This window comes from Agelaius tricolor, unplaced genomic scaffold (genome assembly GCF_023055355.1).
Source record: "Agelaius tricolor isolate 1412-34295 unplaced genomic scaffold, bAgeTri1.0.p SCAF_59, whole genome shotgun sequence".
Taxonomy (NCBI): Eukaryota; Metazoa; Chordata; class Aves; order Passeriformes; family Icteridae; genus Agelaius; species Agelaius tricolor.
This window is the reverse complement of record NW_027269319.1, coordinates 1,827,800-1,853,091: the sequence shown is the minus strand read 5'-3', so window position 1 is coordinate 1,853,091 and position 25,292 is coordinate 1,827,800. Positions and strand designations below refer to the sequence as shown.

General features: G+C 40.3%; 1 pseudogene; it reads right to left on the bottom strand.

Moving 5' to 3' along the window:
• LOC139605102 (coiled-coil domain-containing protein 171-like) overlaps positions 1-25,292 on the bottom strand; it is a 202,883-nt pseudogene that overhangs the window by 161,891 nt on the left and 15,700 nt on the right.

The following is a 25,292-nucleotide window of genomic DNA, read 5'->3' as shown; positions in this document are numbered from 1 at the left end:
TATAGCTTTGTTGGACCTTCAAATAGTCTTATACCAGGCCACACTTGTACAAGTCAGAGAGAAAACTTGAGATTATTATTAAATTTAAAATGAGCTTTAAAAAAATACCATGGAAGGTTCTGACCACAGATTATGACTTCCTGCATTTTCTTTTCCTATTAATAATTTTCAGAGGTTAAAGTACCAGACACAAAGCCAAATGTTTTATGGCCACCAAGTATGTGATCTCTCATTATTCAGTAGAGGGTTAACCACCACAATTGCTAATTTTTTGTATGTTGCATTAGTCTTGACAACCAGAAATAGTGCTCAGCGAGGGAAGGCAAGGGAATTTTGTCATAACTTCTACATTTAGAACAAGGTGTATGTATACTGCAAACTTGCATTTTATTCCACTATAGTTTTTTAAGATGGTAGAAGTTGAGGGAGGAAACTTCAACTCTAAGGAAAGGAAGTTGCTTTGCAACAACTTTTCTCCTCCCCTGAGAATAAACAGTTCTAAGAGTTTGGCATGTTTGGAACACAAATCAGAGGGAGCACTTCAAATTCCTACCTCATTCAGGGCAGCCTCCACAGCTTTTATATGATTAATGATCAACTCTTCGTCTCTATTATAAAAGAAAAAAAACCAAACCAAAACAAAACAACAATGGAGTAACTTTATAAAACTGAAGCTCTTCCAATGTACAAATTAATCTTCAGCTAATTTATGGTTTTGATGTCTTGTAAAATAATTGTTGATAAACTGTTGAAATTGTTGATAAATTGTTGATAAACTCCAATGCAAACCCTGAAAATAGTTCATATTGGTGCATTTGGTGCATTTCCAAATGAAAGATGCTTCTGTTGAGGATAAGCAATTAAAACTGATCTAATTATATGCCTATCAAAACTATCATGGCTTGGATACAGAGGTCATTAAAAGTCTCTAGCAGGATGGTATTATATTCTTGTATTGGAAAACACTGACAGATTCTGTTTATTTCATCTGCTTTGCTTATATGCTCCAAAGGGAGAAAAAAACCCCTATTTGTTGTGAAGAGCTGCTAGAACAATGAAGGGAAAGTTGTCTTTGTTGATTTTCAGTTGCTATATACAGAAAAAAAATGCCATTTTTAAAGTCTCTTCACATGAAAATAATCTTTTCTGGATATATGTGTGGCCACAAAGAAGAATGTCCAAAATAGATTGGGGTGATTACAATGGAAAGGGCAAGCGTTCCAGAACAAATCCTTCTGCAGGTGACAGCTGCTTTGATCAAATCCTACCAAATAACATTTGTCATTTTAATTAGCTTGTTAAACATTTCATTGAGGATTATACAAATTGCATTATTTCCCTGGTGCATAAAGCCCTTACAGTTTCTCAGATGTTCGTCTTCAGAGGTCAAATGAACCCATGTATGACTAAAATTTTTTTAGATCCTAGCCATAAAACAATATTCATAATACATGCTTCATGCTATGCTAAGTATTAGAAACAAAGTCTGCAAAGTTGTTGTTTTATTTTAATCTCACCATATGGCGTAAGAATAGGTTAGTAATAAGCTCCTTCAAGTCATGGGGGCTCCTTTTGACCACCAGTCTTTTCAAAACCAGTGCCTGAGCCTTTCCTGCCACTCTAGGTTGTGGTGCAAGTGGTGTGGGGATTAGGTCTAAATCCAAAACTCCCTGAAATCAGCTGGAAGATCTGTCTTGTACGACAGGAAAGGCAAGATCCAAAATGGGTTTCAGTCCCTTTGGCAGTGAAGACCTGTCCCCTAGCTGATGCTTCTGTATTTACTATAAATAAATTGTATCTGCCTATAACAAGATGGCGTGGAAACACAGAGAACAAACAATCATTTCTTAAATAAACAAAACTTTAAGGATGTGCCAAAGAGATCTTGTCAGATCAGTAAGATCACACAGGTCTTTTGTTTGCCAGATATTTCAGCACCCAGAATTTGGAGCACTATTATGGGATAACTGCATAAAATGTATGACCTCATATTTTGAACTAACACTTTTGTTTTTAGAAGACTATGTCTGAATTTCAAAAAAAAAGGAGACAGATGTACTTTTCTCTTCTAACCTTACACTTTTCAGGGCTAAAACCTGCCCATGGAAGTAGGAATTTAAATTTTTATACATTTTAAGTGACATCCCCCAGGCCCCAGGGCTCACATTGCTCCCTGTTGGATGGCACGTTCTGCCTCCTGGAGAGTCTCCTGCAGCTGCTGCTGGTCCTGCTCTGCATCTTTCAGGAGTCTATTCTGGTGATCCAGAACTTGGTCTCTTCTCCTCAGCTCTTCTGTTGCATTAGAGAGGCTCTGCCAGCAGAGAGCAGAGTTACTCTGTCGCCCAAAGAAACTTCACTTTATGCCACTGGCTACTGACCAACATGGAAGACAAACTGATTGTGAAGTACATTTGGACCACTGCATCCTACGGTTTTATGAATTTCCTAGCAAAAGCATTACTGACTCAGAGCCATCCCCCCCCCCCCAGTTTTTAGTATATTTGCTATGTATAAATAAGTTTTAGAAAACAAAATTAGCGTAGGTAAAAAGCCCAAATCAAACCCCCACTGAAGACTTTTTCCTTAATTGTTGAAAATAAAACATCCATAGCTTAAGGAAAAAAATGGAGTCTTTGAAGTGTTTTCTCAGTAGCCTAAAATTCTCAGCAGACTGAGTAGTGTGTGTATTTACTCCTCTTATTTCATTTATACAAGGATTGCACTATTTGGCTTGTTTAACAGAAGGTGAAACTCTGGTGACTGTTCCAGAAGAATAACATTACCATCAGAGGTACATTGGAGAGCTGGCTTCTATCTTTGTTGGTACGTGAGTGCAATTCCAGTGTATTACTCAGCTCCTGAATTCGTCGCTGGTGTTCTTGTAAAAGCAATTGTGCCTCATGCTCACGCTGCAAAGCATTATCTAACTCCTCGTGTATATTGTCTTGGTTGATTCTCTGGAAAGAGAAAGAAGTTGTGCCTGATTCTGTAATTATATTCAGTGCTTTCCCTACCACTAAGTGAGTTCCACTTGCAAACCTACCAAATTCCAAAACAATTGCATGCTTAGGATTAGTATTGAGGTTTTTTTAACATGAAGACAGATCACTGGACAGTAAAATGGCAGACCAGTTAATTACTGTGTTTTTTATAAAGAACATTCATGTAAAGTCTTGGCATTCATAATTCTTGTCAAAGTAGCACCCTAGGATGCAAAACTTCAATATTTAGAAGGAAAAATAAGCAGATCAATGTTCAAAAACTTAGTGGATAGCTTATTAATCCTTGTAAACACCTTTGTGGACTGTTCTTCTCCTCCAAAAACTGTTCCAGATAGAGGAAATAATTCTTCAAGGAAAGTCGTCATCTACGTTTCAACTACAATCTAAAATGCGACAAGTTTCGTCCAACTGTCCCAAAACACTAAGGGAATAAAACCTGTTAAGAACAAAACTGAAGATGATTAGAGATTTTTGAGTTAAAAAAAAAATCCATTTTACTAGCTAGGAACAGGAAGGACAATGGGTGAGACATCATCTAGCAGATATTCTCTGCTTGGAAGTGTTTGGATTGGGACACCCTGACAGGTTCTACCAACTAGGCTTCAGGTTAGGGAACCCACAGTGTCTCAGTAAGTCAATCAGCAACAGCAAAAGACTCAGGGGAATTTTGGGCATTTGTGCTACTGACAATGTCGGAGAAGGCTTTTTCTCCCCCTGCCAAAAAGTAACTTCTTCAGGGAAACAGACCCAGGAAAATTTGTATTGTTTTTATTATAACAACATCCATTATTATGTTTTTCATCAACATCCATTTGGAGTTAAAACTGCTACATTTATATTTCATGAACTTCTCATGAACGTACTCTTATTGAATATGTTCATTCCAGCTGACTTTACTCTGTGGAAGTGAAATCTTCTTTTAGGATACATAAATCACATCAACATTTCCAACAAATGGGAGAACCTGCATTGCTGAAGACCAAACTGTCATTTATACAGGATACCTCCTTCTACAAATCAAAAGGAAACTCCAGTGGAAAAAGGGTATTTCTAAATACATCTGTCTTCTAGTTTAGTGACATTTACTGGACAAGTTTTCTGGAAAATTCTATTGAAAGTAAATCAATTTTATGCTTGTTTTCCAAAATAAAACAAATCAAAAAATGTGTAGAAAGAGAATCTCTTTTAAGCAAGAGAGTCTCCAAGTCAAATGTACTTACATGCTGAAGTTCATTTAATTGCTTTTGCAGTCTGCAGGCTTTTTCAGCTTCTTTTTGCATCTCGTTGAAAGCCCATCTGCATTCTGCAAGCTGCAGGTGCAGTGAGTGGGACTCTACCTCTGCTGCATGAAGCCTTCATAAAAATCCAAATATTTCTTGCTGCAAGATTGCTATGTTTCTCTGTCAGCAAACAAAACAAGTTGATGGGCTATAAAATCTGCTATTTTAGCAATAAAATGAATAATATTTAAGACCAAAGAAAGTGAAGACAAAACTATATTTTTTTTTCTTCTATCTCTAAAAGACATACACAAAAGTCTGAACCTGTCACCTACCAAGGGTTACTGCAAATTCTGTTTTCAAAGAACTACTATTTTCACCTAAAATCTACTATAAAATATTATGAGAGAAAGTGTTTGTCTTTTCATTTTCGTTAAAGGGAAGAAGGTTATCTTTACTGAAAGAAAGGGTGGTAAACATGAGAAAATAGAAAACAATAATAAAAAGCAACCTTAACACTTACATCAAGCCAAAAGCAAATTTGTTCTTATAAGCTAATACAGATCTGATAGAACTTGAAAAAAAAATCTTTTACTTGGATACACTAAACCTCCTCCAAAAATTCTCTGTCAATAAAGAAAAGAGTTATTCACATCCTAATGTGTGACAAATCAACTTCTGGAGTGTCCATATAGTAGCACTTGACTGTCCTGGACTCATCACCAGCCTGAAACCAAAGAAATGCTGCTATCAAGGGAGCTTCACCGTTGCTGTAAACCTTCTGTTTCCATGAAGGAGGACTGTCAATCTGCTTACTGTGCTGGGCAGTCTGTCATGGAATCCAGCTTCCAGGGCCTGGCATTTACTCTCTGGAGCCCACAAGCCAGCCTCTCTATCAGCGAGTCCCTCTCCAGGTAGGCTCTGCACCCACGAGCGTTCCCTTGAACTGTCTCCATCAGAACGCTCAGGTTGTCCATCAGTTGTGCAAAGCAGTTCCTGGCTGTGCCAATCAGCAAGTTACTAGAAAGCCAGAGCTCTGAATCTTGAAGAAAAAAACAACACAAAGGAAACATCGAGCAGGTTATTAGTTCCCGTTTCTTGTAAGATCACGTTCTTTTTCACTTCTACAGGATGGAAGCTGTAAATATTCTGAAACACAGAATGCTGAATCTGAACCAGTGTTCCAACTTTGCTTTTAAAGGATATGAATTCAATTTCTTGACAACAGCATGATCAAAGAAGAAAGTGCCTGAAACTGAATCCAAACCCATTTGATTCAATGGCAACTTTTATACAAATTTAGGGTTTAGCCTTTTGGAAAATGCATCACCTTGTCTTTGTCCTGCTATTTCCCTTTATTCACATAAATTATCCCTCTTCTAATATCCTTTCTTCTGGGACAAAAATGTGGGGATTCTAAAACTAGAGGTTAATAAAGAACCAGGGATGGCAGAAATGCAGATGAACCAAGGGAACGTGTATCAGTTCTCACTGTAAATAAAGTCCAGAAACACTCTCCAGCCTTCAGCTTCCATGACTCTATATACTGAAAGGATAAAATATCCTATCAGCTGCTTAAGAAAATGAATCTGTTCCAACAGTACAGAAATGTGATCATTCAGAGAATGTAGAAAAGAGTTATTATTTTATCCTGCAATGAAATTACTCCTTCAGGGAAACAGTCCCACTAAACTAAAATTTGTATTGACTAGCTCAGGATATAACCTCTAGTCAAAGATGTCTATCATAAATATCAGAAATATCTCTTCAGAGCTGTGATCCAGAATAGTTTGGATAAAATCATAAAAATGGAAATTATATAACCACCCTGTTGCCTTCTTGGGAAGGCAGCGGCGACCTGGTTTCGAAGTCCAGCACGGCGATCCCCTCCTGGGATCCCTTGTGGCCAATAACGGACGCTAACACCAATGTGGTGGACGGTTAAAGGCATTTATTGAGGGGTCTCAAGGGTATTTATGGACTAAGGGGTTTCTCTACGTCAGACAGGGGTTTGGCTATACTTTCTAGGGTTAGTATGGAGTGGAAAGTTACTGGCATCCATAGGTTAGGGGGGCTACCTGTTTGGCTACATTCCAAGGGTGATCCTTATCTCTGGGGAGAGGGGCAGAAGGAGTCCTGTAATTTTCCGTCACAGCCCGAAATCTTCCGAACGCCTGTCCCTTACCTACCACACTTCCCCCCCCCTCTTTCACAAATGAACGAGGTAATCCTATACATAGGCACTGAAATGAGGTAGGAGGTTGAGATCTGACTAGGGAAAAGGGTCTTGGGAAACCTGAGTAAGTTTCTGCCAGGCAAGTCTCTCGTGACTGGCAGCGTTCCCTGTTGAATTCACAGGAATTGTGGCTGTCCCATGAACAGGATGTTAGCCCGTTCTAGGCGGGCCTGAACAAATGAGACTAGCTTGTTCAGCAGGCATGGCCCGAAGGTAATAGCTAAAAGCAGCATTGCCAATGGACCTATTAGGGTAGAAATTAGGTGGTTAGCCATGGTGATCAATTGAACCAGGATTCGAACCAGCCCTGTTGGGCTTCCCTGTCTTTCTGTCTCTGAGCCAGTCTGTTTCGGAGTTCTGCCATGGAGTCTCTGACGACTCCTGTGTGGTCAGCGTAGAAACAACATTCCTCTTTCAAGGCAGCACACAGGCCCCCTTGCTGCATGAACAGGAGATCCAGTCCTCGCCTGTTCTGCAGGACCACTTCTGAGAGCGAGGAGACTGACTTTTCTAGAAAGGAAATGGATTTCTCGATCCTCTGCAGGTCCTCATCGATGGTCATCTGCAGCTGGGACAGTCCTTGGTGTTGAGTTGCTAGGGCTGAGACACCTGTTGCCGTTCCAGCTGCTCCTAGGCCGAGCAGCATTGCGATAATTATACCTGTTAATATTTCTCTCTTGTGGAGCCGGCTGTTTTCTTCGAAAAGGTGGTACACCTCTTCGTCTGAGTGGTACAGGACCCTAGGGACGATCAGAACTTGAACACAAAAGTCATTAGAGTTATCGAGTTTGGCAAGAGATACACAGGGACTCACTCCAGATCTCTGGCAAACCCACATCCCAGATGTGGATGGGACTACCCACTTATTATTCTTCCTGTCGGGCTCAACTACTTTGGTGCAGATGTCGCCTTTCCGCTTAGCTAGGGTTGCATTGCCGAAGCATCTGCCCTGACCTGTGACTTGACTCAGGGTAATTCCTTTGCGGGGTGTGTCCCATCTGCACTGGCGAGGGGCATCGGCTGTGGAATAGCTGAAGGGGGTATCTAAAGCGACTCCTTCGTAAAAGGGGGGTTTAACATCGTAACAAAGCCAGCAGGAATCGGTTAAGTTAGGGTTAGATTCATTCAGGGATAGAAAGGTAGCTTCTAACATGCGAAGGATTGGGTTCGAGCCTGACCTGGCTGATTGGCCTATCTGGAAGGCTTCCTCATCGCCAGTCGGGACGTCGGTGACCCTTGTGGGCAAGGCTTTGGGGTAGGTCATGTTTCTCCCTTTCTGTGTGCTTTTGATCACTTTGTTGGGCCCAACTGCTCTGGGTGCTGACGGTTGGAGTCTGGTAATTTGCACATTCACCCACTTTCCTGACCCTTGAAGGACTACTGTCCATGCTTTGCCCACGGCCCAGCTAGGGTGATTCGGCTGTAAAACTGTCATGTTATAGTGAGTGCATTTCCGGAATTTGGGGACTTTATGTTGGTTTCGATAGAAACTTCCCTGAAGGAAGACGGGTATTTTGCAGCCTGCAGGTGCCCAGGTGAACTGTAGGAATCTGTCGGGCTCTTGTGGGTCCCACCCAGGTCCTGACGGCCTGGCGTCTGTAACTATTGTTTCACAGCCCCAGTGCCCACAGTATCCCCACCCTGGGTGATTGCAATAACTTTTTCCTGGGTTTGAGGCTGGGCACCAGTAGGATAGGTACATGTGTGTGGCGTGTGAGGAATAGGGGTCTACCTTTGGTTGTCCCGGAAACAGGTCGGTGACGCGAAGCACGAAGGACGGGGCGTTTGGCGTGGTGATGTCTCTGCCTTTTTGACAAGTGGACACCACCTAATTTTGCCGTTCTCTGGCCGCCCGGGAAGTCGCCCTGACTTCCTCAATCTGAAGCTGCGCAGCTTGTTGCTGGGGTGTGGCTACTTCGTCATGCTTCCCCAACAACCTAGATAAACTCGACCCGTGGAGTGGCTGCCCTTCCCCCGCTGTCTGAGCGAGCATGGTTGCACATTGGTCCGTCCATTCCTGTTTAAATATTGTCAAACCCGCCCCATCAAAAAGCATACGGCTTATTTGCACTATATCAAAAGGGAGTAAATCATCATTGCTAAAAAGACCATCCACGAGAGTGGAAACCACCCCTGAGTTAATTCCTTTTTCTGAAATAGCTTTTACTATTGTCTGGATGTCTTTGGAATTAACGGGAGTATACGTTCTTTGCTGGTTCCCCTGGGGTCCTGTAATTCTCACCGGGAAGGCATGCACCGATGCTGCGGGCGCCCATCCCGCGCATTCAATTTTTATTTTACCCCAATCGGTGAGTTCGTATCGGGGCTGGTTCTCGACTGTGTTAAAAGTTTTATTTGGTTTCATCCGAAACCGCATTGATTCTGTTTTCTCTGCTTCCGAGTCGCTGCTGGACTCGGTCAGCTCCGCAGGGCGGTCTGGGGAGTTGTGGCTCCCTTCAGAGTCGGAAGTTGACTGCCAATAAAATTCCAGTTTCCCCTGCTGTTTTGTTCAGCTTCGGCCCCGCTCCTCCCCTCGGAGGCGGTGCCGCTCCCGCCCCCTGGGCTCGCCCTGCCTCCCGCAGGGAGGGATCTCTCCCATATATGGTGGCAGCAGTGGGCGCGGCTCCTGAGCGAGTGCCCACCCTCTGTCGCACCCCCATGCATGCGTGTCTGCTGGGCTCCACAGCTCCCGGCCAGGCATGGGCTCAGCGCTGGTTTCCCGCGCATGCGTGTGCGCGGCTGGCCGCGTTTTCGGGTTCTTCCCGCCACGGGCCAGTGGGCTCCACCCCTCTTCCCGGCCACCCGCGCCGTGTTCAAATGGGTAAGGCGGCGGATCCCCTCCGCCACCCGCCCGCGTGTTTGCCTTCTCGATATTTCGGGCTTCTGCCGCCAATCCCTCCCAAAAGGACCGTGCGAGTCCCTCCGCTTCTTGCGCTAAGTCGGCTATCGGCAGGGAAGGGATAGGCGAGGGGCCCGCGGGCATTCCGGGGGGTTCCGGAGGGGGTTTGGGCCTCAGTGAGTCTCCCGAAAGGTTCAGGGGGTCCCCCGGGGGCTCCGAGGGCTCCGGGGGCTCTGGGCTCGGGGAGGGATGGGATGCGCCCGGCCCCCCCGTCTCCCCGCTTTCAATCGGGTCGCCACCAGGGGGGTTTCGCGTTATCGCCCCCTCCCCCAGCTGTGGCATGATTAACAAACAGGAGCGCGCGGCGTTCCATGTCTCCTGTTCTTCTAATGCTTTGCGTAGGGCAGCTTCTGCCTTCCCCCACACTTTCAGGCTTTTGCTGCTGCCCGTGGCTTTTGTGTCCTCTGCTAACGCGACAGTGCATTTCTGCCACACCTCAGAGTGCAATATATCTATGGGTCGGTCAATGACCCCGAGCTCGAGGAGTCTTGTTAAAGTGAGATTAAAATTCCTGAGTTCACATTTGATTCCCCATTGCATATGTATTGAACTTACAACCTTCGCTATCGCTTCCATACGAATTGCGGGTCTCTGGGGCGTCCCCCTGCTTCGCCACAGTCGTTCCCACTGCTGTGGACACTGTCCCCTGGCCAGGAGTACCCCCGTCGCCCGGACTTGTCATTCCCGGGTTTCGGCACCACTATGTTGCCTTCTTGGGAAGGCAGCAGCGACCTGGTTTCGAAGTCCAGCACGGTGATCCCCTCCTGGGATCCCTTGTGGCCAATAACGGACGCTAACACCAATGTGGTGGACGGTTAAAGGCATTTATTGAGGGGTCTCAAGGGTATTTATGGACTAAGGGGTTTCTCTACGTCAGACAGGGGTTTGGCTATACTTTCTAGGGTTAGTATGGAGTGGAAAGTTACTGGCATCCATAGGTTAGGGGGGCTACCTGTTTGGCTACATTCCAAGGGTGATCCTTATCTCTGGGGAGAGGGGCAGAAGGAGTCCTGTAATTTTCCGTCACAGCCCGAAATCTTCCGAACGCCTGTCCCTTACCTACCACACCACCCTGACTTATTTATTTTTAAATATATTTTGGCTACAACAATATACAGTTAAAATTACCTTGTTTGCTGAGAACACCCTCCAGTTCTGAGATGGAACTGATTATTGCAGTATAGAGTTTAGAGCTAGACAACCAGTGAAGTACTTCAATACAGTCAACTCCTTCCTCTCCAAAACCTGTGAAACAGAATTGCAGCTAGCAGGATAAGTAAATCACTAAGATATGGCACGCTGCTATCTCCAGCTCTTTCAGAAATTAATCAAAAATAAGCATATAAACAACAAATTAGACAGAACAATTTAGACTGTTTTAAGCATGCTTCCAGAATGACTCAAAAAAAAAAAAAAAGTAGATGAATCTTCTAATTTGCAAAACATTTTTGATACTATATATCCTTTTAGAGGGAAATATAAACTGGTCTGGCAACAGAAAGGGGCAAGTAGACATAATCTCAAATGAAAATTTCAAAATCCTAGGCTAATATTTTACCTGAATCAGAAAGCAAGTTTTGTGGAAAATTCTAGAAATTTTAGTAGGAAATAGGTATTAAAAATTATTAGAAAAAGAAGAGGAAATACTTCTTCCAAAAAAAAAAAGGTGACAGTTAATCATTTAGGAACATTGCAAGATATTTACCACAGAGAAGATGCTGCAGCGCCTAGTTCTGAAATCCGTAACACAAATATCAAGGATATCAGATACTGTTGAGTTCATGTGCATAATTGCAATTGTACTTGCAATGCTTAACATAAGAGTAGGCATTTGCTCTTAGAGTGAAATACTCTCATGAAGAAACACAAAAAACATAAATCCATAAATAATAATTGTCAGAATGTCATTAAATATGTCTTTATGCCCTAGCAATAATAATAATATTGCTCTTTGTTATTCCCTAAGCATGTAATTTGACATAACATTTTAAGAACATTTCACTTACGTGGCACAGGATGCCTGCCTCTGGATTCTCCCAGACAAACTTGAATTCCAGAGCTTCCTCTGCATCCATCTGTCCAGATGAAAAAGGTACAAGAATATCGGGCCAGAGCCCTCAGCCTGTCAGCAGCCAGAACTGCGATCACGGCTCTTCGAACACATAAACCAGGTTCTTGGCTCTTCTCTGCCTCAGCCTGCTTTCGTCCTGGTTTCTTTCCATGACAGCAGGGAGAGCATAAAGGAGGCTGACGATCTTGTGGTTCAGGAGTTGGTGCTGGTTCACCTGTTCCTGGAGAATGTCTCTTTGGCAAGATGTGGTGCACAGTCGGCCCTAGAGAGAGCACAGGGCCCCTGACAGCAGCACACAGGCTGCCAGCAGGGATGAGCGTGCCTTGAAAGCATCTAATAATGAATTTTTCAAGGAATTGTTTTCCTGGGTCAGTTGTGCACACATTTGTTCAAGGCCACACAGTTTTTGCCTGTTTTTCTGCTCCCTTTCTTCACATTCCTGCAACAGAAACAAACCAAACAAAAATGGAAGAAATATTAACTATTTTAATATAAATGGAAGAAATATTAACTATTTTAAGATGGTTTTTACCTAGACAAGAGCAAAAAGAAAATTCTTAGTTTTGCCATTCAAATGATTCATTAAAGGAATAAAAATTGTTAGTAATGATAGTGATAAAAGTATCTCTTCTAGTAAACAATTACAGAATCAGATATATGAAACCAAAGCAATGGTAGGAGGGAAATTTCCATGATAATCAATTGCAAATGGACTCCTGATTTCTGACAACAATTCACCAACACCATGACAGCTCACAGAAGGTCCAACACCACTTGACTGCCCACAGTACAGTTTTAGGGGTTGACTTAACAATAGTAATAACATCCTCCAATTTCAGAGAGAACACTGCTGAACCAAGAAGAAAACCCCAGTGTAAGTGAAAGGAAAAATGTAAGGAAGGTTGGAATATGAAACCAGACAAATTCAAGTTTTCACCATGCAGACTTCCAGTCCTGAAATCTGCATCAAATACAGCATTATTCTGTGAAGTAAGTTGCAGTAACTCACAAATGAAAAGGGACATCTGTTTCCTTTATTCACAATGCTTTTAATTGAAACAGGTGTGAAGGAATGTGATGGCAAAGACAGTAAATAATTTTTGTGGAATAACATTTTGGATTGCAAATAACTCATCTAACAAGCAGTGACAGTTTTACATTTTAAAACCACTTCTCACTGTAGCATCAGTAAAGCAGAGACGCTTAATGATGTTGAAATCTACCACTGTTCGTAGGGTCAGTACATAAGTAATTGAATTGATCCACAGGTAACACCACATTATTGTTACTCCATACAATCTCTGCAAATGATGATGCTGAAAAAGTATCAGCTGCCCTCAGTAATTCTTAAAAAAAGGAAATTTGATCTTACAGCTTCAACATTTTCAGAAAAAAAAAACTACCATCTGTAGACGAAATCAGGCTTCTCAGCTGGGGCTGTAGACCAAATTCTCTTCAATAAACGCTTCAACAAAGTGAGTTATTTCTTATTTTAAGTGATGTTAATATTATCCCGCAATGGGCTGGTTTGTTGTTTGTGGGGTTTTTTTAGTTGAAAAATACAGTTTAATTCCCAAATGACCTTAAACTGCTAAGGGGCTTAAACTACTGAAATAATCCATTAAATGTTACAAGAAAAAAAAATTAGAAGTTCACAGCACCATACCTGTGCTCTGGCTTGAATTTCTGCAAGGCAATTTGAGTACTGCTCTTCAAGATATTGCTTTTCTTTCTGCCATAAATGTTCCTGTGCTTTAAAGTGTTCAGACATTTTCTCAAAAGCATCCTCCTGGTTCTGCAGAAGGTTGTTCATAGTGTCAGTCTTTTGCTTGCAAGTATGTTCTAGGTGAGATATTTGTGTGACAAGAATTAAGGAAGAAATTATTATTTACCTTTCCACTTTAAGTTAAGCACAGACCATTTCAGCATAAAATCTAAACTGTGATTTCTTTAATATTTTCATTAAAACTATGTAAAACCCTATCATAGCAGATTAATTACTTGGTTCTCAAAACAAAACTGAAACATATTTTGAAACAAGTATTTATTTGGTTTTGGTTTTGCCATCCTTATACCACCTTGCAGATATTTGTCACCTTCTTTGTAGGAAACCTGAACCAGACACTTAAAACACTTTTTTTAAAAAATTGTATTAAATTTCAGTAAATTAGTAAATTTAGCAAGTTTTAGTAAATCAGTAATCCAAGTATATCCTTTAGAAGTTTGTGATGGTTGCAAACAATAATTAAAAACGGCATTTAATTTTTCATTTTGTTTGGGTTTTTTTGGGTTTTGGTGGGGTTTTTTTTGGTTTTGGTTTGGTTTTTTTTGGGTTTTTTTTTTTTTTGAAAAGCCAAGACATTCCAGATTATTATTAAGTTTTAAAACAATTTCAGGGAGTTCTAACATAGAGAATGTTTTCTTTATAAATAGCTCCTAAGTTTATTATGTGTTTTCAACAAGCATGAAAGGATTCACTCTTGTGGTTTAACACCACACATCCCATGCAAACTAAATGGAGGAATGAACCGAGCCAACAATGATCTCCAAATGCACACACTTGCACTTTGTTGCTAGAAAATATTAGCAAGACACTTCCAGATAGATCCCACTGAACTGTAGGAAAACTGAACTGTAGAAAAAAACCAACACAGTCTAAAATCCCAGAACAGATGCTAAGTACATGAGAAGAGCCCTACAGACCTCATGATCAGTCTCAATAAAAATGCTTAATTAAAAAGCAGCCACAAAAAGATACAAGCCCCACAAACACTGCCAACAATATTCACCCCTTCCCTTCTCTTTCCTTCCCTTTCCTCTTCTACTTCAAAAGAGAAATAAACCAGAAAACAAAGTGAAACCCTAAAGAGTGGCTTAGCCACTCTTAGCTTAGTCTCTGGAGCCAGCTGACTTACCTAAAAAGTGGCTTTTTTTTCCTAAAAACACAAGGTTTTCTGGGAGGAGAGGTCATGTAAGCTCACTTGCATTATTATCATGCAGAAAAGTACAGCTCCTCCTTCACACAAATGCTGACATGTTTTATAATAGGTATTTCAAAAAATGTCATAATCCAAAAGTTACAATTAAACAAAAAAACCCACACTGGCATTCTTTCAAACAGTAGATCTGAACCATAAACACATAATTTAAAAATGGTATTCCTGGAGAAAGCCTATTTTGCCTATGGATTATGGTAAAATAAAGACTTGCTTTATGACTGTAAATGACTACATTCTGTGAATTCTTCATCAGTAAGATGAATTTATTATCTTTTAATTAGGTCCCTGTGGCTAGTATCAGATATTCCTTTCAGAATGTCCTGCACAGAAGGTGGAGCTGAGAGACTTGATGCACACTCCAGTCACATCTAAAGGCCCACAGCAACAGCATCAAACTGAGCAGTGGAAAAGCCAAAATAAATGGTGTTTATTTGTTAGTGTCCAGATCCTTTTGGGGGGGATGAATATCAGTCCTTTTTAACGAGACTGCAGTGTGAGCAAATGTCACTGAGCTCAGCAGAGGCAGCTGATGCCTGGGGACACTCACCCTCTGGTTAGCCTTGCTGAAGTTCGAGACCAGGGCTCCAATATTCTCATGCAAGAGGGCACAAAGCTCTGCCCAAGGTAACTCTTCCAGGGGGACGTTTGTCTGTCTGGAAAGCACCTGGGCATTTGCCAGGGTCTGGTATGTGTTCAGGAGGATGGACATCTCCCTCTGGAACACAAAGAAAAAAATTAATTGCTGTAGCTGGGCAATGTTCAAATCAAAAGAGATGCATCCTATGTCTGGTAGCAGAGCTGCCTGCAGCTGAAAATGAGCCCTCAAGGCTCATTCTCACAGCTTTACAAAATTCCTCAGTTCATTTCTAATAATTGCAGCCATAATAGTGCATAATATTACAGCAGAGTAAGAAAAGAGATTTCCCAAAATTTATCTAATTAGACACAGTATGTAAATAAAGTATGTGAGTAAATCCCAGTCCTATGGGGGCCACAACCATGACCTGGCACAGATAAAAATTTCCATGCTCTTAGTGGATGCAATTCATTCACTCATGTTAATACCTTGAGGTGCCTCCAAATTGTGCCCCAACACTTGCACAGCACACAGAAAACTGTCCAGTTGGCCTGGCAGCACAACACACTCTAAATTCCTTTAAAAACTTGTTTTGCATGGATTAGATATGATTAAACAGCTGGCCAAAATGGGCCTACAGCTCCATCAGTCAAACTCCACAAGCTGTGCCTCATTTATTTACAGTGATTTTAATCAGTGGTATATGAAATTGATTCAGATTATAAATAAATTTCAGCAACAACAGCATGCAGTAGAAATTCAATTCTTCATACTTTTAGTACATACAAGTGCCTTAGAAACTTTGATTAAGATAACAGAATTGTTATCTTAATGTTCCTCAAATGCCATGAAGACTGTATCAGTACAGTCAGAGATCAAGATAAGATTATCAGACTAGAGTGGAAAGAACATAGGGAGCATAGAAATGGTATAAAATATGAAAAAATACTGTACAGGTCAGGAAAGCAGGAAGGGAAAATGAAGGGAAGAGAACACACTGACATTTTTAGTCAATTTAAGTATGGGTATAGCAAAGACCAACAATATATTAAATGTTACCTATACTTAGTTTCTGCTACAGTCTTCTGCTTTTTCATTTTGGGCAGCAAAATCAGAGCTATCTCAATGGAGTAAACAGGATCACATACAGGCACTTCTGCTTCCCAAACAAATAGAAACAGCTTTGGGAAAAATGCAAAGCCATCCAAGGCAATAAATACCTGATCTCATAAGGCAACCACTAATACAACTCTTCCAAAAATGAATATTTTATCACCTGCTCAGGACAGTCTTGTGGTTTGAAATCCTTTGAGTAAAACAATTAAAATAACCAGCTCTATGAATATGACAGCGAGACAATCTTTTTTTTTAACCTTTCAGTAACATAACATTAATTTTGAGTCTACCATTAAGTACTGTTTCCATTACCAGAAATCTTGATCATGAATGGAATCTTGTCCATAGTTCTTGTCATGTCATATGTTTTACTAAGGAATACAAATAAAAAGGAAAACTCCTACCACAGCAACAGCTAGCAAGCACTTCAGGTTTGGAAGCAAGCACTTCAGTAGAATATTTTCAGCTTGCAATTGTGTTTTGTAGTTAGAAATAGCAATCATTAATGCCTGTAGTTAGGGCAGACAGTTGCTTTTCTCTGTATGTATTCCTTTTGTGCCTGATGAAATGACTTTTTCAGGCTAAGTAGGCCAGCAAATGTCTTTTAATACATTAATGCTTGCATGGAAGAAGCTGTTATTCTCCCAGAAAGAAAAAAGAGGATCCTGATTTTATTTGCCTCCAGTTTATGAATGACAGATCTGCCTGGGCAGTGGACAGCACTAAGACAAAGTGTGGAATAACTCCATCAAGTGAACAAAAGACACCCACAAATCTGAAGACTCTCTGATGCAGGTCTCTGCTCCTGTCCACAGGGAACAGACCTCATGCACCTTCCATGCTCAGAGCTCTGACAGAGAAAGAGGAGAAGTTTCCAAGCCACCAGCAAAAAAGTTTTATATTGCTAAGAGTAGAAAGAGAGCAAATGTAACCACACAATGAAAGGAGAGATTTTCTAAACATGCTAAGAACTTTCCTTTGTCCATGCTGCTATGCAAAAAGATGGGAAAATTGTTATTCAAGGTGTAGCTGGGTAAAGAGAGTAGAAAAGCCCAAAGTGATCATATAAAAGGAGAAAGTGTTCAGAAAATAATCCAGCAAAATACATCCAATGTGCCAAATCCACAGCAAAACAAGTAAAAAACAAAACAGCAACAAAATATCCCCTCTGCTTTTCCATCTGAAAGCCTGAAATAATTTTCAAGCAATTTTTACACTCAAATACTTGCACTAAAACTAAAAGGGTGTATGAAATAGAAATAAACATTTCTACAATGATAGCTAATGAAACTTGACAAAAAAGTTAGGTAGAAAGGACATTCTTCACATGAAATGATCATCAATATCTACAAAATGCCTTAATTAGGAATGCCAGTACATCCTACCCATACTTAAAAAATATTTTCAAATTAGCTTCTCCAAGGCATTACATTTATTCATGTATTAAATTTTTTTAAAGGTAGCATAATAACAAAAAGGGTAAGAGCATAGCAGAGTTCTTCCACAGCTCAGCACAGCAAATGCAGCAAATCTTCAGCACAGTGCATATTTTGACAGTATGTTTTAAAAAACACCTAAACTAAACAATGTGTGCCACATTTTTTTCCTTACTATTGAGCCTTCGTGCAGGCTGAAGCTGCCAGGAGGAGTCACTAATGTCCCAGGGGATTCTTCAACCTGGTCTTTCCATTGCACACTGGAGGATAAATGCTGTCTTTGTAAACTGGAAAATTTCCACACAAAGATACTTTACCCAAAATTACTTTTGGCAAATGCACTGTGTTCTTTTAAAGGATAATCAATGGATTTGGCAGATACTACTTTAGCACATCACATGGATTCTGAAACTGCTTGCCTTTCTTAATTGAATGAAGAAATTTATATTTCTTCTAAGAAAGATTTTTCAAGAGGTTATATTTTCAGCTACCAAGCCTCGTGAAATGCAATTCATAAGATTATTTGGATATGACCTCAAACTTACATATAACAAACAGAATTCTTCATATTTTAATTAACACAACATCTGTCTTCAGAGAGACCGTGTATTAATACATAAAGTTCAAAACAGAGAGAAATAGATATGTTGACCAAAAGCACATTCTGTTGTCCTTTCATGGAGCTTGGATTTTCCTGTTTTCAATTATTTGTATTACTAAAGTTTTCCAGGGGAATTCTATTTTTTTAAGTAGACTCATAAAAAGGTGAGATTAACAGTAAACACTACACTTGCACTCAGAGCAAAGTGCATGTGGAGCTTGTTCATGTACATAAACAAGGAAGGAAACCTTACCAGTTCTTCACCTATAAAAGATAAATCTCTAACTTCAAGGAATGCTACCCTCCAGTTCCTTTGTATGTTGTAGAAGTGAGAAGGAATCAAGAAAACTGAATTATCTCTACTTATTTAATCATCACTTCAGAAATCTAAGGGACTGTACTTAGAGAAGTTCATAAGAAAATAACTGAGAAAGTGTCAATGCTTATTGGTGTTACTCAGAAAACAAGAAAAAAAAAAGTGTATATTCCTTCTTGTTTTCTCATATGGTTTTTCAAAAGTCCAATATGAAGGCTTTGTTAGTCAGTATGAGATCACTGAGCAATTATCTTACAGGTTTTTCATACTTGTTTTTTAAAATAAACCCTAATTGCTTTAATGGATCAAACCCTGTGTGATACAGTTTAATAACACAAGAATTTGATATTCAAGTATACATATTACATTTTTTCATGTATTCAAACTTCTCTGGTAACTGCAGATATGATAGCTTTGAAGCCAAAATGTACTCAGCTGAAATTTGAAACTGCAGTCTCAGGATGCATTAATATCTCACACCTAGAGAAGTTGGATGTATGCACTGTATCTCCAAAATTATCTAAGTACCCATTCCAAAGATATAGGACAGAACATTTTAACAGTTTAACTATTGTGAAACATTTCCTTTCCCCTCAATGTTTCAATGCTACTTTGAATTCTCAAACATAAGAATGTGACATTTTATTTTAATATTGATTCTATTAACTTGATAGTCCCCTGAGAAAAGGAGATATTTTTCTATTACCTTTTACAATATTGACACTCATTGCAGAAAATCTACTCAGTGTTCTCACTGGAGCAAGGAAGTCCTGGCATTTTTCAAAGATCGTACCTTTACAAGGTACATCTTCTTTCATCTTCTGTTTCATTGTAAACTTCTACCACATATTTAACTAGAAGTTTACCTGCATGATTTCTGTAGCAGATTTACATTGTATATGTGCTAATCTTGCTGCTGCAGCATCTTCTTCCAGTTTCTTTATTTTCACTGTCTCTGCCTAAAAGTACATTTTGAAAAGTCCAGAAAGATGATAACATCATGCAAAGACAACTTAATTTCTTCAGTTTATTGGGTGTCCATAAACCAATCTGTGGCATCTGAACTACTTGCACTTTGGAACTGTGAAAACTCATATCAATAAATAAGTAAAAGAAAACAATTACATATCTAGAATATTAAAATAAAAGTTTTTGTTTAGTTAAAGAAATTGATGTAGGATTATGTTCTTGCTGCATTTTTTATACTCACAGATACTTATCTCCATGTAAAGGCCTGGACATGGAATTTCAATTGAAAAAATGCTTCTAGCAATAGCAGTAACTACAGAGCTGCTATAATAGAAATTCACATGCAATTTTAACTACACTGTTTCCTATCAAAAAAATATTTTCACTTAGACTGATGACTGATTTGAAAAGAACAATACACTCCAAAAGGACTCCTGCCTTCAAGTGATGCAACAAAGATCAAGAAAAAGAAATTAATATTAAAAGTCATTTAAGACACCTAAAGTTACACAGATACAAGTCAAGTCATTCATTTTGGACAGGTAAAGCAAAGTAGCAAGTATGTGAGACTGAAGCTGACTCTAAGCACTTCAGTTAGGGAAACGTTAACTGAAAAATAAATACATAAACAAATAAATAGATAAATAAATAAATAAATTTAAATACAAGCTGATGGCAATAAATTTAAACTCTGTATAATCTCACATATTCACAAAAGGAAATAACTGAGAAACAGAGATCTGTGGAAGGCCTATTAAAGAGAAAGTCACGGCACAGACCTTACCAAACCTACTCTTCAACAGCATCAGCCAAAAGGCTTAAGCTTTGCCTCCTCCCACAAAACCTATCTGCTTAAGATGCTTAAATAATTTTTTATAAAATTCAAAAATCCTGCACAAATACTCCCTTTATACCTCTATATTGCTAAGAGTACTTTCCTAGTGACATAAACCCCTTTCCATCTGCAGTTCAAACACCACTCTCAGGTCAGGCTCGTAGCATTCACCTGTGAATCCACCTTTCCTGCCAAGTGATGCTCTGCATTTTGTTAATCAAACACAGGGCACTCATAGCCTAACTCAGAGGTTTCACCCCTCAGAAATGAAACTGCTCAGTTTTGCCAATGCTTGCTGAGGCTCCCAGCAGCAGGGAGAAAGCTTTATCTCCAGTTCTTTGATGAGATACTCCTGTTGTGTATTCTTGAAATCCAGACGCTTGGCCTGAAGCCTCAGGATCTTGCTGCAGCCATCGTGCTCTGCCCCCATATCCTTCAACTTTCCTGGCAATGCTGTTCAGGGCAGCGTTTGTCTCCCAAAGATAAATAGGTACATGAATAAATAAATACATCAAGAGGTACTTTTTCTAAGATAAAGTATTGCAGTAGAGAGTTCAATAGAGGAGGAGAGACCACATCAGATGATGATGTTAGAATTTTAAAATCTCAGATGCCAGCACGTGTTAACAGAAGTGTTTACCCAATGCAGGCATGCTTTTAATTGACCACCAAGAAATCTCTGTTGGCCCAAAAATCACTGTGAACATGACCTTCTGTGGTAACACTAAAATCAGATCCAGATCTCCACAGGAAATCTTTCCCTGAAAGAGTGCAGCTTTTCCAATCTCTTCTGTGTCCCAGCTCAGTGGCAATGTTAGAAACATGGTGCATTTGGGAAAATGATGGGGATAGGGACATGGGGACAAAAGTTCATTTTTGTCATGATTTTAATTGCTAAAACTTCAGATGTTTTGAGAGACAATTACTCCCATAGACCAATGTCATGGTTTGACACTGGCACAATGCCAGTGCCCCCATGAAGATACCCTCTCCCTGGTAGCTGCTGTGAGATGTGACCAGGAATAAGCAAAGCAGGCTCCTACTTAGGAAAGAAAAGAAAACAGAACTTTATTAACTACTCTACAACTACAAATAAAAAGGAACACACACACAGGGAAAATGAAAACCTCACAAATGCATTTCCTCCTCCCCCCACCAAATTTCCAACACAATACATTTATTCCTCAAATCACCAACTCTTAGTCCATCACCACTCTTCAAACAATCAATCCTGAGTTCATCAAGAGGAGAGGAGTCCTTCTTGTACCATGGGCTTCCCCTGGAAACACAGCTGAAGCCTTGTGTGTTTCCATGTCACTCATGGCACTGCCCGGAGTACATCTGCCATCGTGACCTCTTCCTTTCATGTCCAGTGCTCTCACCACTGAACACGGACCCGAGCTGCTTCTAGGGCTGTCTTTTAAGGATGCTCTGTCCCGATCCAAAAAAGGCACAGTCTCACCTTTGGGACACCTGTCCCCCCCATATTTTTCACCCCCTGGGGCCGAGGGGCACCAACACTGAACCCTCTTGGTTCTGTGGCCATTGCCTCCCCCTAGAATGCAGTCTCTGTGTCACAAGGAACATGGGTCTGTCCATGGCTATACAAAAAGAGTCCAGCAAAAGCCACTCCATCATCTCTTCCCACTAGGATTCTTCTCTATTCTTCCACTATCTCTCACTCGCCCAGACCTCTCTCACACTTGCACATTTCCTGCCTCATCTTCCACTCTATCTTCTAGGAAAAGTCAATGATCTGTAAAGTTCTCATTCTCCAAAAAGGGGTTAAAAGCTCCTACAAGCGGCCGGCTGAACCCCCCCCCCTTCTCCTTCTCAGCCGTGCTGCCGGCACAGGCCCATGTTTATCAAGCTTCAAGGTTACAGTCTCAGGCAGCAGCTCTTTCTCTCTCTCTCTCTGTGTCTCTCAGGGGGGGCTGCCCGGTGGCTCCCGGTCTCTCTCTTTCTCTCTTCCACCCTTCCACCCCCAGGCTCAGGCCTACCTCTCCCGGCCACATGGCTTTTCCCCTTCCCCTGCCCAGCCAGCAGCTGGGCTGGGGGAGAGACCCAAACTCTTTCCCGCCAGAAACCCAAAAAGGACCTGCCCAGGGGAGAGCTCTGCTTTTAAACCTGTGTTCTCAGAGGCGTGTCCATGTCCTAAATGGCCAGGTTAAATGCCAATATTAAAGCCTGAATATCCATTGGCCCAAAACACCGCATCCCAAAAAACACATTTCCTGTCAAACCACCATAACCAAATAATTTAATTTTCCGCTATTCTGAAAAGGATTTTCTTCTTTGTAGAAACTGAATTACTTTAAAAACTTAAGAAATATGAAGCCCTCAGTAGAATAAAATAAGATGGTCCCCACTTCAATTTCTGCATACAGAAACTGAACTAAGCTACAGGTTGGGAGAATTACTGACATTACTAGACTCTGCAGCTCTGTGAAGTCACTGCTACAAAATCCCCATAGTCCATATGAATTTGGACCAAATTTAAGCTAATCCTCTAGCTTTGCATGTCCAGCAAGACAGGTTTCTTCCCTTCAGAATGAAAAATAAATAAATAAGTCAATCAATAATCCAAAATTAACAATTTCTACGGATATATATACCTGGAAAGATATAGAAATATTTATTTTTTCAATTTTATCTTCCAGATATTAACAAAAGTGAACTGGGAAATATTAAATAATTAATACATAGTTTGCTGTAAAATACTACAAAAAATTTAAAAACATTTTGTACTGGAAATGTAATTAACATCAGCAAACTAAAATTGTCATGCATATATGAAGCTTGTTAAACAAGTCAGTATGAGCTGCAAGATTTCAGAGTTTTGAAGAATTTCTGAACTTTTTGGAGGCAGTATGACTGTTTAATACTATCCCCGTAGCCACCTGCAAATATTTGCTCATGAAAGACATGGCTGGATTTTGTTTTGTTTTGTTTGGTTGGTTTTCTACCGTGTGTAAACGACACAATCTCCCAAGTATTCTAAGGAAAAAAACGTGCAGGGATATGATCTCCTCCCTAACCACGAGGTGATGCTATTGCCCTTCCTATCGAAGCCAACCCTTCCTATCCCGGGCCAGGATGTGCCCAACAGAGCTCATCACGATCACAAAGCAGAGGACTACTTTTCCGGCGTGTTCCAGACACACATTTCAAATATTCTATGACTGCACTCCCATGCCTACCTCAGCATTTTCACAGCCAATTTCAGAATTACAGTTTGTGAAGTGCAGTTTTTCCAGCCAGGATTTGCCTACATGCTCAGAATCCCACTTTTCTGCACATATTAAGACCACAATTAAATCTCCTTAGCTTTCATTTTATAACTCAGAATAACTAAAGGAGATTTAAACCAGGCCTGTAAATACACAACACAAAAGACTGCAATGCATTCAAACTCATAATTTATAAACCCAGATATTTCTGATGTTTATCTGACAAGTTTTAATGAACTAAGCTTTCAAGCAACAATTAATGCAGTCAAGTCCAGATGTAAATTTTTTTAATTTCCCAGAATTTTATAATTATACATAACATGACTCTGGGGTGGTGGGCAGGGGAACAGTTACAAAAGCAAAGGAGAAAAATTGAACATTTTTACTACTGAAGGCAGGTTAGGGTTTGGCACCTAGCAGTGAATCACATTTTCCTTTCAGAGAGTTTTGAAAGTTCTGAAAGACTTCTGAATTCAGCAACGTCAAGATTCTGAAACCCTACAGCTCACACTGACCTGTTTCACGTCACGAGCTACATATATTCATGGCAATCTTAGTCTACTCATGTTGATTACATTTCAATTTTGTCGCTTGAATACATTAACCAACAAAGCCCCTACAACCACTGGCAGAGAACACTGCCAGGGAACTGACAGAGAACACAATGTCCTGAGCCATTTGCTGCTTCTTTTGTCCTTTTTCAAGTACAAACATCACTTGACAGAGCATGGCATACTTTTTTAACTTTGATCTTTTGATGCAGCATTAAACTCTCTGAAGGTAGCTTCTACCTTCAGAGGTAAACACTGCAAAACAGAAGGCAATACCCTTCCAGAGCCTCCTCAAACTAACTCAGCCATTTACTGTTAGCCAGAACTCAGAGCTTACCCTGCTGCACCTAGAAACTTAAAAAAAGAAAGCTCTATCTAAAAGTAGGCTTGTTCACAGCCTATATCCTGCCCTACCTGTGTAAGAATCAGCTTTGAATGAAAAGTGACTTGTGTTTCTGCTTGTTTTGAGAAGGACCTTAGGTCCTGTCCACAAGCTCCTCTGTTTTCACTCCCACTGTGTACTGATAACTTGGGTTAGGTGTTTCCCATGACAAACAGGCACAACACCTTCCATCAAAGCTCCAAACCAGCATTACACACCAAGTGTAACTTCAGAATTCTGTAACTTCATGACTTCTGTAATCTTCAGAACTATTCTGCAGTATTTAGCTATTTGGGGTTTTTTTCCCCTTAAACCAGAAAAACCCCAACCTACCCCACACTTTGCACCAAAAAACTTTCAGCCAGCATCTAATGGAACTTTCCTTCTATTAATACACCATACCTTACAAGCCCTTTCTCTTTCAGCTTTTTCTTTAATAAGGAATTCCATTCTAGCGAGGTATTCTCTGAGGATGTTATCTCTATCCACTGCAAATCTTTGCTGTTCCTCTTCCCACTGCCACTGAGAACTCTGAATCATTTCCTCAGTCTCTGCTTCTTTCTGCTGGTATTTGTCATTGAGTACTGTTGTTTACAAAAAAAAAAAAAAGGGAAAGAGAAAAAGACAAATAGTACTGCAAATAAGCATGTTGAGAAAAAAAAAGAAAAAAGGTATAGTGAATACAAATTCACAACACAAAATCTCTGTATTGTGATATCCTGTGAAACACTGGAACATTAACACTTCCAGTTTCACTACAGAGAAACAATCACATTTTGTGTTCCTGTAGCATCTTTCACATAAGGACATGGAAATGCTTTGGAAATTTTTACAAATTAAAGCTCTTCTCCC